At 38.3% G+C, this 10,842-nt stretch overlaps 1 non-coding gene across 1 annotated transcript; it reads left to right on the top strand.

Moving 5' to 3' along the window:
- Positions 1-9,548: 9,548 nt before the first annotated feature.
- LOC122054395 lies at positions 9,549-9,654 on the top strand. The gene has a single exon (XR_006132714.1). It is a non-coding gene; the product is annotated as a small nucleolar RNA R71 (small nucleolar RNA).
- The last annotated feature ends 1,188 nt before the right edge of the window (positions 9,655-10,842 follow it).

Below are 10,842 nucleotides of genomic sequence, written 5' to 3'. Positions count from 1 at the left end.
TTGAGTCTATTCCTTTAAGTAATGGTAACAAGCATGATAGTTTTAACTTATATCATTTTAATATAATTTATCATAAAAATAGGAGGCATAATAGAATTGATAAAAATCATATGGCTCTTCATGCTAAAACAACTCAACTTAGGGTTAGAAAGGCAGATAACTTGGGCAAGAACCCTAGGAATTTTGGATATAGGTCCAAAAATAAAAATGCTCATGAAAATCAAGAAAAATCCAAATCTAAGGATTAAAGGTTGGAAAACCAAGCCTTGAGGTCAAGACTTGATAAATTAGAAAAGACCCTAAAGAAAATAAAAAATATCATTAAGAATCAAAATGAGTATAACCTAGGGAGAGTTAGACAAGAACCATCCAATGGTTATAGAGGTTTGGGGTACAAACCTAAGGCTAAGAAGGATGTGACATCTTATCATAGAGTTCCATATATCTATGGAACCAAACATAGGTCTAAGAGTCAAGTCAAAGATACAAGGGAAGTTATCACTAGGAGTATTTTTACAACGAGAAATGTGACTAAGACTTCTAAGAAGTTTAAGAAAGTCACAAAAAAGGTCATAAGGGAAGCTATCCCTAGAGTTGACCTAGAGAAAGTGACCACGACCTTTAAGAAGCCTAACAAGGTCATTAGAAGGGTATCAAGGGAAATTATCCCTAGTGAATATCTTGAATATCCAAGGAGTACCAATAAGTTTTGGGTTACTAGGAGAATCTTCTCTACCCCTAGATGGGTTAGAGAGTGTCAACTCTAATTGGAAGGGTGGTTAGCCCAACTTTGATGTAGTTGTCACTTGAAGAGCATTTTCAAGATTTTTTGTTAACCTTTGAAAATGAAATGAATTAATTGTTTACTCTTTGGAAGAGTAAAATGTGCCAAAATTTGAGAAATTGAACTTAATTCAAAACTGGCACACTTGAGAAGAGCATAAGAAATGCCAAATTGAGATTTTGATATTTTCTTAAGGTGTTAAGGACAAATTTAAGTTTCAATTTGAGTGATTACTCTTTGAAAGAGTAAATGTGCCAAACCTTGAGAAAGTACACATAGTTTAAGTTGGCACAACTAAGGAAAGGTAAAAGAAATGCCAAGTTGGGGGTTGACATTTTCTTGTGAAGATATGGGCAAATCTAGGATAAATTTTAGGTTTAGCTAAGGTTTAAGGATACTTAGATAGATAATCTAGGTATTTTATTTATGCTAAATTGTCATGCCTTGTTTGCCATCATATGCCATGACATCATGTGTGTATTCATGTTTATTATGAAAAATATAAAAATACTATGCCATGTCATACATACATCATGTAGAAATAGTGCATTTTCTTTTTGAAAATTATTTCTTTTTAATGTATGCTATAAATCATCATGCATTATTTTTAATTTACTTGAAATTAAGGACAATGCCATTCACTAACAAGCAACATCCTAGGTGGATGTTCATTAAGTAAAATGCCTAGATAGATATGCATGATCCCTAGTTTAGAGTAAAATAAAAAACTACATCTCACAAAGACTATAAGATGACTTGTATGTGTTTTAGTGCACATTAGATACAAGTGAGATGTTAGGATGATGAACAAGACTCAAGATGTTGATTTAGTGCATCTTATTGAGTTTTGAATTCATCTAAACACATAGTTATGTGCCCTCCAATTATTGGGAAAGCTAATGTACAAGTCATGTGCATTGAGTCCAAAGAACATGGTTGGAAATTGATTTTGAAAATGGTTTCAAAATACTTTTGAAAAACTTTGGTGAAGGATATCTTTTGATAGCAATCATCATTGAATAGTTAGGCACAAACTTGGAAGAAACATTGAAGTTTTTGCAAGTTTTCAAGTTTGTGTCAATATTTGAAAATAAGATGTATTTTCTTAGAAAACTATTTTTCCATGATAGTATACTCTAAATAATGTCTACAATAATTTTCATAATTTTTTGAATTTTATAGATTTTTTGGTGAGTTTCTGAATTTCGCTGAAATTGAATTTCAGGAAATCAGAACTCCAATCTATTAACCGATCGATTAGGAAGTGTTTCCCGTGAGCAGAAGCTCACTGAATCGATCCGTTGATCGATCCATTCATGCTTGAATCGGTCGGGCAATCGATTCAAAGGCATTTTCTACGAAGAAAAGGTCACGGAATCGATCGAGCAATCGATTGAAACACGTTCAATTGATTGAGTCCCAAACCAATCGATTGAAAAGGCTATTTTTGATTGGGAAAGTCTAATTTCAGCACTTTAAGCCATTTTTAGCCTCTTTAACCATTCCTAACCTCTTGAAATATATTTGTATATATTTAGGGGAAGTTTTCATGATGAAAACAAGGATGGATTGGTTAAAGACCACTGGATTGAAGTTAGGTTGAGGTTTGCCTTCAAATATTGATATTTGAACTTCAAAACTTTAAATTTTGGGTTTCCTAAAGGTTTAGGTATTCTAAGTTATTGTTGGTTCAATGGCAGAAGTTTGAAGCATATCTTTAGGGGGAGTTACTCTTTAATGACATGACAATTAACTTTTCATACACCTTGGAAGGTGGTTAACCTTTGTTTAGAGTAAATGCTCAAGGTTGAGCATTGGGGAACAATGGAAGATTGGATATCTTCATTGTTGGAAAGTTTAATGCTCATGGGTGAGCATTGGATACAATGAAGGGTATGAGACCTTCATTGTGGTGTTGTGCACAATATGTGAGGTTGTGAACAACGTTGAGTAACTCTTCAGGGGGAGAGTTTTTGATGTGTGCCAATAGGGGGAGAATGTAGGATTAAGTTAGACCTTCATTGTTCCTTTAGGAAAGTTTGGAGGAGAATGTAGGTGTCTTCATTATCCAAAGGGGGAGTTTTCCCTCTAGGAAGGAAAAGAATAAAGGAAATCCTCATTCATGCCTTGACATGAAAAGAAGTTGAGGCTATGGGATTAGCCTAACTTAAAGGTATTGTCAAACATAAAATAAGGGGAGATTGTTGGTGCAATATGCCCTGGGTCAGGTTGACCATGTTGACTAAGCTTGAGTTGGCTTAAGCTTGAGTCTTGATGTTTGAGTTTCGATGTTGGACAATACATGGAGATTGCAGATGTAATCGTCCGATTGGGGAGATTGTTGATATAATTCTCCTCTGGTCAAAGACTGACCAGTTAGATGTGAAGAAGAGTCAAGTAGATCAAGGTTGACCGGGTACTTGACTGGGAAAGTCCTAATTGGAGGTTAGGCAAGGAAAAATCTTGGCGAGTGAAGCCAGGCAGTTGGGAAATTCTGGTGAATGAAGCTTGGTGAAAGACCTAGTGAGTGAAGCTAGGTAGTTTAAAAATCCTGGTGAGTGAAGCCAGGTGAAAGACCTAGTGAGTGAAGCTAGGCAGGTGAAAGTCCCGGTGAGTGAAGCCGGGCAATGGGAAAATCCTGGTGAGTGTAGCCAGGTGAAAATCCTGGTGAGTGAAACTAGGTGAAAGACCTAGTGAGTGAAGCTAGGCAGTTGTAAAAGACCTAGTGAGTGAAGCTAGGAAGTTAAAAAATCCTAGTGAGTGAAGCCAGGTGAAAGTCCTGGTGAGTGAAGCTAGGCAGGTAGAAGTTCCGGTGAGTGAAGCCGGGCAGTGGAAAGACCTGGTGAGTGAAGCTAGACACGTGGAAATCCAAGTGGGTCAAGGTTGACCGGACATCTAGTGTTGGAAAGTTTAAGTAGGTCAAAGAGTTGAACGGATACTTGGCACGTGGAAATCCAGGTGGGTAAAGATTGACCGGACACCTGGTGTTGCGAAGTCCAAGTAGGTCAAAGGGTTGACCGGATACTTGGCACAAGGAAATCCAGATGGGTCAAGGATGACTGGACATCTGGTGGAAGGAAGTCCAAGTGGGTCATGGAGGATCGAACACTTGGCACGAGACGGTAAGTCCAAGTAGTTAAGGTTAACCGGACACTTGACACGAGGAGAAAAGTCAAAGTGGGTCAAAGGATTGATCGGACACTTGGTGAAGAAGTCCCAGTAGGTTAAGGTTCACTGAATGCTAGACATGAGGAGTTCCAACAGGTCACGGTTGACCGGATGTTGGAATTGGGAACCTTGGACTTGAGTTAAGTAAGTCCAAGGGAGGCCAATTGATCAATCAATCTATTGGACTGTAGTACAATCGATCAGTCGATCGATTGGCTATGTGCGCGATCGAAGGTTGGCCCAATTGATCGATCGATTAATTGGGAAGCGAAATCGTGCACACAGAAACTTACCCAATCGATCAGCTGATTGATTAGGCACCGCCAATTGATCTGCCGATTTATTGGGGAACTGAAAATCACGTGAAGTCGTGATAGAGGTTGAATCGATCGGCCGATCGATTTAGGCTTTTTCCAGCGAAGGCGCTTTGAATCGATCAACCGATCGATTCAAGCCTCCCCAATCGATTGATCAATTGATTGGGATGTAACTGTTGCGAGGGAAGTGTTGAGTTTAAAGCCGTCTTCCTCGCAGCGACTTTGGTAACTCTTCTCCACTGTTTTCTCACGACTCTCACAGGTTTTCGCCACCAGTTATTGAAGCATCTTGGAGTCAAGTGCTGTTGCATTTTCCAAGGTCAAGAGGCGTTCCAAAAGAAGAAGAAGAAGTTAGGGTTAGGATTTCATGTTGTTAATCTTGTAAGAGTTTACCTGTATTTGCTTCCCTTTTCTTTCTTCTTGTATTGAGAGTTTGTACAAGACTTCTCCGCCTTCGGTAGTTACCGAAAAGGAATATTTTTCATAGTGGAGTGTGTGTCGTGTGTGGATCCTTGGATTAATCATCTATTCTTGAGGTGGATACCAAGTATATCCTTTGTGTTAGTGTTATAAGTTTGCTTCGAGTTCATTCCACTGCAACAACATCATCACGAAGTAAGACAACAAACACGATGAGCTATTCATCCTCCCTCTAGCTACAAATCGACCCTAACAGATATTGTTTAAGAAATTATCATAGAAACTTAAGTACTAAATAAATTTGATGAATCATAACTATTTCAGAGTTATCTACTATTCAAACTTAGGCAAAGTGAAAATGAGATTCTTAAAATAGGCCACTACTCAAAATTTTCTTAATACAACACAATGCTCACTTCATGCTACCATAGATAGAGAAAAGAAGTTCACTAGACATATTAGCACTATTTCTCATAATAACATGAATCAAGAAATGAACTTGCTATTAATTTTACTATTAGACAAGTTAGTAGTAAGGTGAAGATTGATGTTCTCCGATGCCATAAACAATAAAAACAAAACAACCAAAGTAACTAAAGAAAACTGCAATCAAAATGAAAACTAACATGAAATCAAGCAAAATGCAACTGAAATGAACTAAAATGCAAGGAAAGTATATGTACAACTCCCCTAGACTTAAATTTTCATCATCCTGATGAAATCAATATGGTGGAGGAGGGGAATGTGGTGAGCCTCATGGGGGAGGGTAGGGGGGGGGGGGGTAAGGAGGTAGATCTGCAGGACGAGGAGAACGTGGTCGAGCAAAGAATCTAGGCATTCCAGGAAGGTGACGAATATACTCATGATATTGGAAAAGAGTGGCCACTTGTTGTTTGATAATGTCTATGGAGCGCCTAAAATCCTCTATTTTCTCTTGATCAGTGTTATAATCACAAATAAATTCTGCCACCTAGCCTTGAAAGTTCCTCGTAAACTAAAAATAATCACGTACTTCTTGAAATTGTTCGTCAAACATTTAAAGGTGACCCTCCAACAATTGTTGTTGGGAACTATGGTTCAGATGGCCGGTCAGTTTCGGGTATCAAGATAACGAGGGTTTAGGGTGTTCTATAGGGGTGGAAGCAAACTTGGGAGTTACATCCCTAATAATCTAGTTGGCAGGGTTGCGAACCGTGATACGTTCAGAATTGGGTAGAGGGAGTGGAAATCCATCTCTCTTGGAAAAGGTAAAGTCGTTCTCATCCTGACAGATCATTTTCATGGTAAGATATGTATCAATATCGATTTTACAATTACCATGAATAACATTTAAACCATAAAGTTCGCATTCTAAATGTAAAGCAATTTGGGTTATCAACCCACCAAAAACTATTGTTCCCATAGTTGCCTTCCCGGATCTCATAAGTGTTTTGAAAAAGTAAAACCCGGTATCTAAGTCAACTCTATATAATTTTGCTTAAAATGAATAAAGCTCCACCTTTTTAACCATTCGGTCACTTTCTTCTCTACTTAAAATGGATCTTTTCATTACACGGTGGAGATATCAAAATATGAGGTTTTGCATGTGTGAAGCTTTAGATTGAGAAGAGTCATAGGGTTCATTTAAACCAATAATTGAATTCCAAAAAATATTACTATTAAAATTATAATTAAATTTGCTAGATCCCCCTTAGGTAGGTCAAAATAATTATTAAAGTCATATAGAGACAATTGAAAATCCTGATTAATTAACCTAAAGCATATTCTAGCATCATAATCTTCTTTAGAGGTAAAGTTGGTCTCTAGTGAACTAAAAAACTTTAGGGCAAGGCGAGAATAAGTTGGTTGGTATGAGTACATCATATCGTTCCAATCAAAAGCACTAATTAGCCAATCAACATCATCCTTAATCATCAAGACTTCCATGGTAGTAGGATCTAAATATATAGTGCAAACTAATTTACGAGTAATGAGAGAATTAAATCTAAATTTTTTCATATTATTTCTAAAGATAATACCAAATTCATTATCGTTACCTTCGTCGCATGTAATCTATTTGCCTTTATCCTTAGAAGAAGCCTTCCATTTGCCTTTGTCCTTCCTTGGGTCATTCTCTCTACTTGATCCTCCACTTCCACATTGGATCCTCTTCAAAATGTTAGACATGGTTGAAAGAAAAGTAGGGGAGAACGATTATTGAAGAGAAAAGAGAGTGTTCTTGAAGAAGGAAAGAGCGATCTTGAGAGAGAGAGAGAGGGGAGAAGATCTTGGAGAGGAGTGAAGATTTTGGAGAAAAATGAAGAGGAGAGCATTTAGATCTAGATCTAGGTCTTGGAAAGAAGAGATCTTGGAGAAGAAATTCAAGATGGAGACATTGAGAAAGAAGAAGGTTGTTGACTCTTGCTTAAGGTTGAGGAAATAGGAAACTTGGAGATGGAAAGAGAGGAGAGAGTTGAAGAGGAAGAAGAGATTGGGGGGGGGGGGGGGGGGCATGGGGGGGGCGTGCCTGCCTCCCACGGCTGTGCCTTATAGGTACGACTAAGCCGTGTTGTGCTCGGCTGGTCTGGCACGACCATGTCAATTTTTTTTTGAAGCACGACTTCGCACATGGTCGTGTCAAATAACACAACCACACCTTATTCCTCTCGGCCAAACTCATACAGCCGTGTCAAATGACACGTCCACAGCTTGTTCCTCTGAGCCAATAGTCACACGACCGTGTCAAATGACACGACCACAACTTGTTCTTCTCTGGAGAGAAGACACAACCATGCCGTGAGGTGTGTGCTTCATCGAGTTTCTCCATAGTCTTCCTCCTTTCCGTCTTTAAGGGTGCCTCCATGCCCATGGGAAGGTCATGTCCAACTCGTGGAGGCCATAACAAACTTGAAAATAAAATTTAAAAAGTGCATTAGACTCAGTGATAAAGAAAAATAAAGACAAATGAAAAAGAAATTCTTGGGTTGACTCTCATGCCGCGTTTGTTTTAGGTTTTTAGCTCAACCTCATCTCAGCTCAACTTAGAGCTAAATCCTTAGACGGGTGGATTTTCCCTACGAAGGTGGATGTTTCTTGTTCTTCCTTCATCTGGGCTCTCACCAGATAGATGTATTTTTTATTTTTTATTGGGGGTCTCCTTTCATTATTTACCGGACAAGGTACAACATCTGGTGGCCTCCCATGAGGGTGAAACATCCTTGTATCAAGTTGGAATTCATCCAACCTGTTACAACTATTTTTTTAAAAACAAACCATGGTTAGAGGATTTAGATAAATCGAATTCTAGCTTTTCCTTGCCTATCACCAAAGATAATTTATAATTCTTCACATCAATTAAAGTACTTGCAGTGGCGAGGAATAACCTTTCAAGAATTGAAGGAATCTTGGGATCCTCCTCCATGTTTAGAATAACAAAGTCGGTGAGGATGATGCAACTCCCCACCTCCATTGGCATGTATTCAATGATACTCATTGGGTATCTACATGAATGGTCCGCGAGTTGCAATGCCATAGTGGTCAACTTAAAGTTTTTGAGACCTTATTACAAATTGAAAAAGGAATAAGACAAACACTAGCTCCCAAATCACAGAAAGCTTTATCAATGACTATGATTCATATTTTACATGGAATTGAAAAACTCCCTCGATCTTAGAGCTTTGGAGGTACAGTGTCCATCAATAGAGCGCTGCACTCCTCGTTCAATGCCACGATCTCATAGCCTTCTTTCTTCTATTGGATATGATATCTTTAAAAAATTTGGCATTTGATGCAATACATCTATTAAATGAATTTTGACGCAAAGTTCTTTGACTTTCTCTAGAAATTTATCAAATTCTTCATCCTTCTTGATGTTGGTAAGTCTTTGGGGAAAAGGAATTTCTTGACATTGGATTATTGGTGGAGGAAGCTCTTCAATCTGAACGGTACTCTCCTCTTTTTCTTGAGTGTTATCTATGTGAGATGGGGAAGGAGAGGACTCTCCTTGAGTGTCAATTCTTTTGTTGGAAGTAGTCACTTGAGGATCTCCCAATGTTTGTCCGCTTCGAAGCTCAATCCTATTATAGTGCTTAACAGGATTTATATCTGACTTTCTTGGAAAAATCCTAGTGCTTTTGAGGATGGTGAAGCTATCTGTGCCACCTGACTATCAAGCATTTTTATGTGCTTTTCAAAATTTTCCATCCTTTGATTAAGTTGCTTAAGGTCGTTTTTCATCTCTAATTGCTTAGATAGAATTTTCTCAAGTAATTTTTCAATTCGGGGCGATTGATAGCTTTGTTGTGGTTGTTGTGGTGGTGGATAGCTTTGTTGTTACCCCGGTTGATAACTTTGACATTGCCCAATGAGTTGTCCTTAATTTTGGCTATTTTTGTAGGAGAAGTTGGGATGATTCTTCCAATCCAGATTATATGTACTAGAGTATGAGTTATTTTGTCATGTGTTGAAGTTACCGATAGTCACATTGTTCAATTTGAGCTAATTGAGCAAAGATAGCTCTAAGCAGGCAAGCTTCTTGAGCATGTTCCGTGTTTCCACACGGTTCACATACTCTTACAATTTCATTCACCATGTTGCCCCCCATTGATTTAATCTTCTTTGTTAAAGCATCCATTTTTACTGATATTATGCTTAAAGAATCAATGTCATATTTGCCGAGTACCTTAATAGGATTCCTAGGGAAAGAACTTCCACTTCTTTCTGACGTCCACTGATAATGATTAAGAGCCATACTCTCTATTATTTCTTTGGTTTCATCAAGACTCTTGTTCATAAGGGTTTCTCCAACCATAGAGTCAAGAGATACCTTCGTATGATAATTGATTTCATTATAGAATGTGTGGATCACTAACCATTTTTTCAAGCCATGGTGTGGGCATAGTTTGAGCATATTTTTAAATCTATCCCACGCTTCATAGAGAGATTTAGTGTCAAAGTGTCTGAAACTAGCAATTAAATTCTGCATATGTGTTGTCTTGCTAGGTGGGTAGAACTTATTGGTGCAATTATCCCTGGTTAAAGTTGACCAATATAACTCAAGCTTGAGTTTTAATATTTGACAATATATGGAGATTGCAGGTGCAATTATCTATTTGAGAGATTGTTAGTACAGTTCTCCATTAGTCAAATGTTAACTAGTTTGATATGAGAGAGTAGTCAAGTAGGTCAAGGTTAACTGGATATTTGATTGGGAAAGTCCTAACTAGAGGTTAGGCAAGGGCAAGACCAACGATATGGTTGGCAAAAGAAGAAAAACTAAGTGGGTCAACGTTGACCAGACACTTTGTGTGAGCTTAGTGAGTGAAATTGGGCAGTGAAAATAATCCTGGTGAGTGAAGCTAAGCAGTTGGAAAGTCTTGGTGAGTGAATCCAGACAGATAGAAAGTCTTGGTGAGTGAAGTTATGCAGTTGGGAAGTCCTAGTGAGTCAAGCTAGATAGTGAGAAAATCCTAGTGAGTGAAGTCAGATGAGAAAATCCTAGTGAGTGAAGCTAGGTGAAGAAAAGTCCTGGTGAGTGAAACTATACATTGAAAAATCCAAGTGAGTCAAAGGTTGAGTGGACACCTGGTGTTTTGAAGTCCAAGTGAGTCATGGAGGATCAGACATTTGGCATGAGAAGAAAAGTCTAGGTGGCTTAAATGTTGATCGGACACCTAGTGTTTAGAAGTCTAAGAGGGTCATGGAGGACCGCGTATTTGGCATGAGGAGAAAAGTTTAGGTCAATGGATTGACCGAACACTTGGTAGAGAAGTCCCAACAGGTGACGGTTGACCTAATGTTGGGCAAGGGAACCCTAGACTTGGATTAAGCAAGTTAGCATTGGGAAATCAATTGGGGTAATCAATTGACTCTAAACTAATCGATTAGGAGGTCTTGCGAGAACACAGAAAGGGCTCCAATCAATTGGACCAATCGATTAGGGCTAATTGATTAGGGGCAGGAGATTCGTGAAGAGGAATTCATGAAAATAAGTCTGAATCAATTGGCCTAATTGATTGAGCCACTGCTAATCGATTGGGTCAATTGATTAGGTAGTATTTTGTCGCGAGAAGAGGGAATACATTGAGGCAATTGATTAAGAAAGCTTAATCGATTAAGACCTTTTTACGACTGAACAGAGAGTTACAGAATTAATTGGGTAATAGATTAAGGCTC

This window comes from Zingiber officinale, chromosome 3A (assembly GCF_018446385.1).
Source record: "Zingiber officinale cultivar Zhangliang chromosome 3A, Zo_v1.1, whole genome shotgun sequence".
In the NCBI taxonomy this organism is placed as follows: domain Eukaryota; kingdom Viridiplantae; phylum Streptophyta; class Magnoliopsida; order Zingiberales; family Zingiberaceae; genus Zingiber; species Zingiber officinale.
This window is presented reverse-complemented; position numbering and strand designations above follow the sequence as displayed.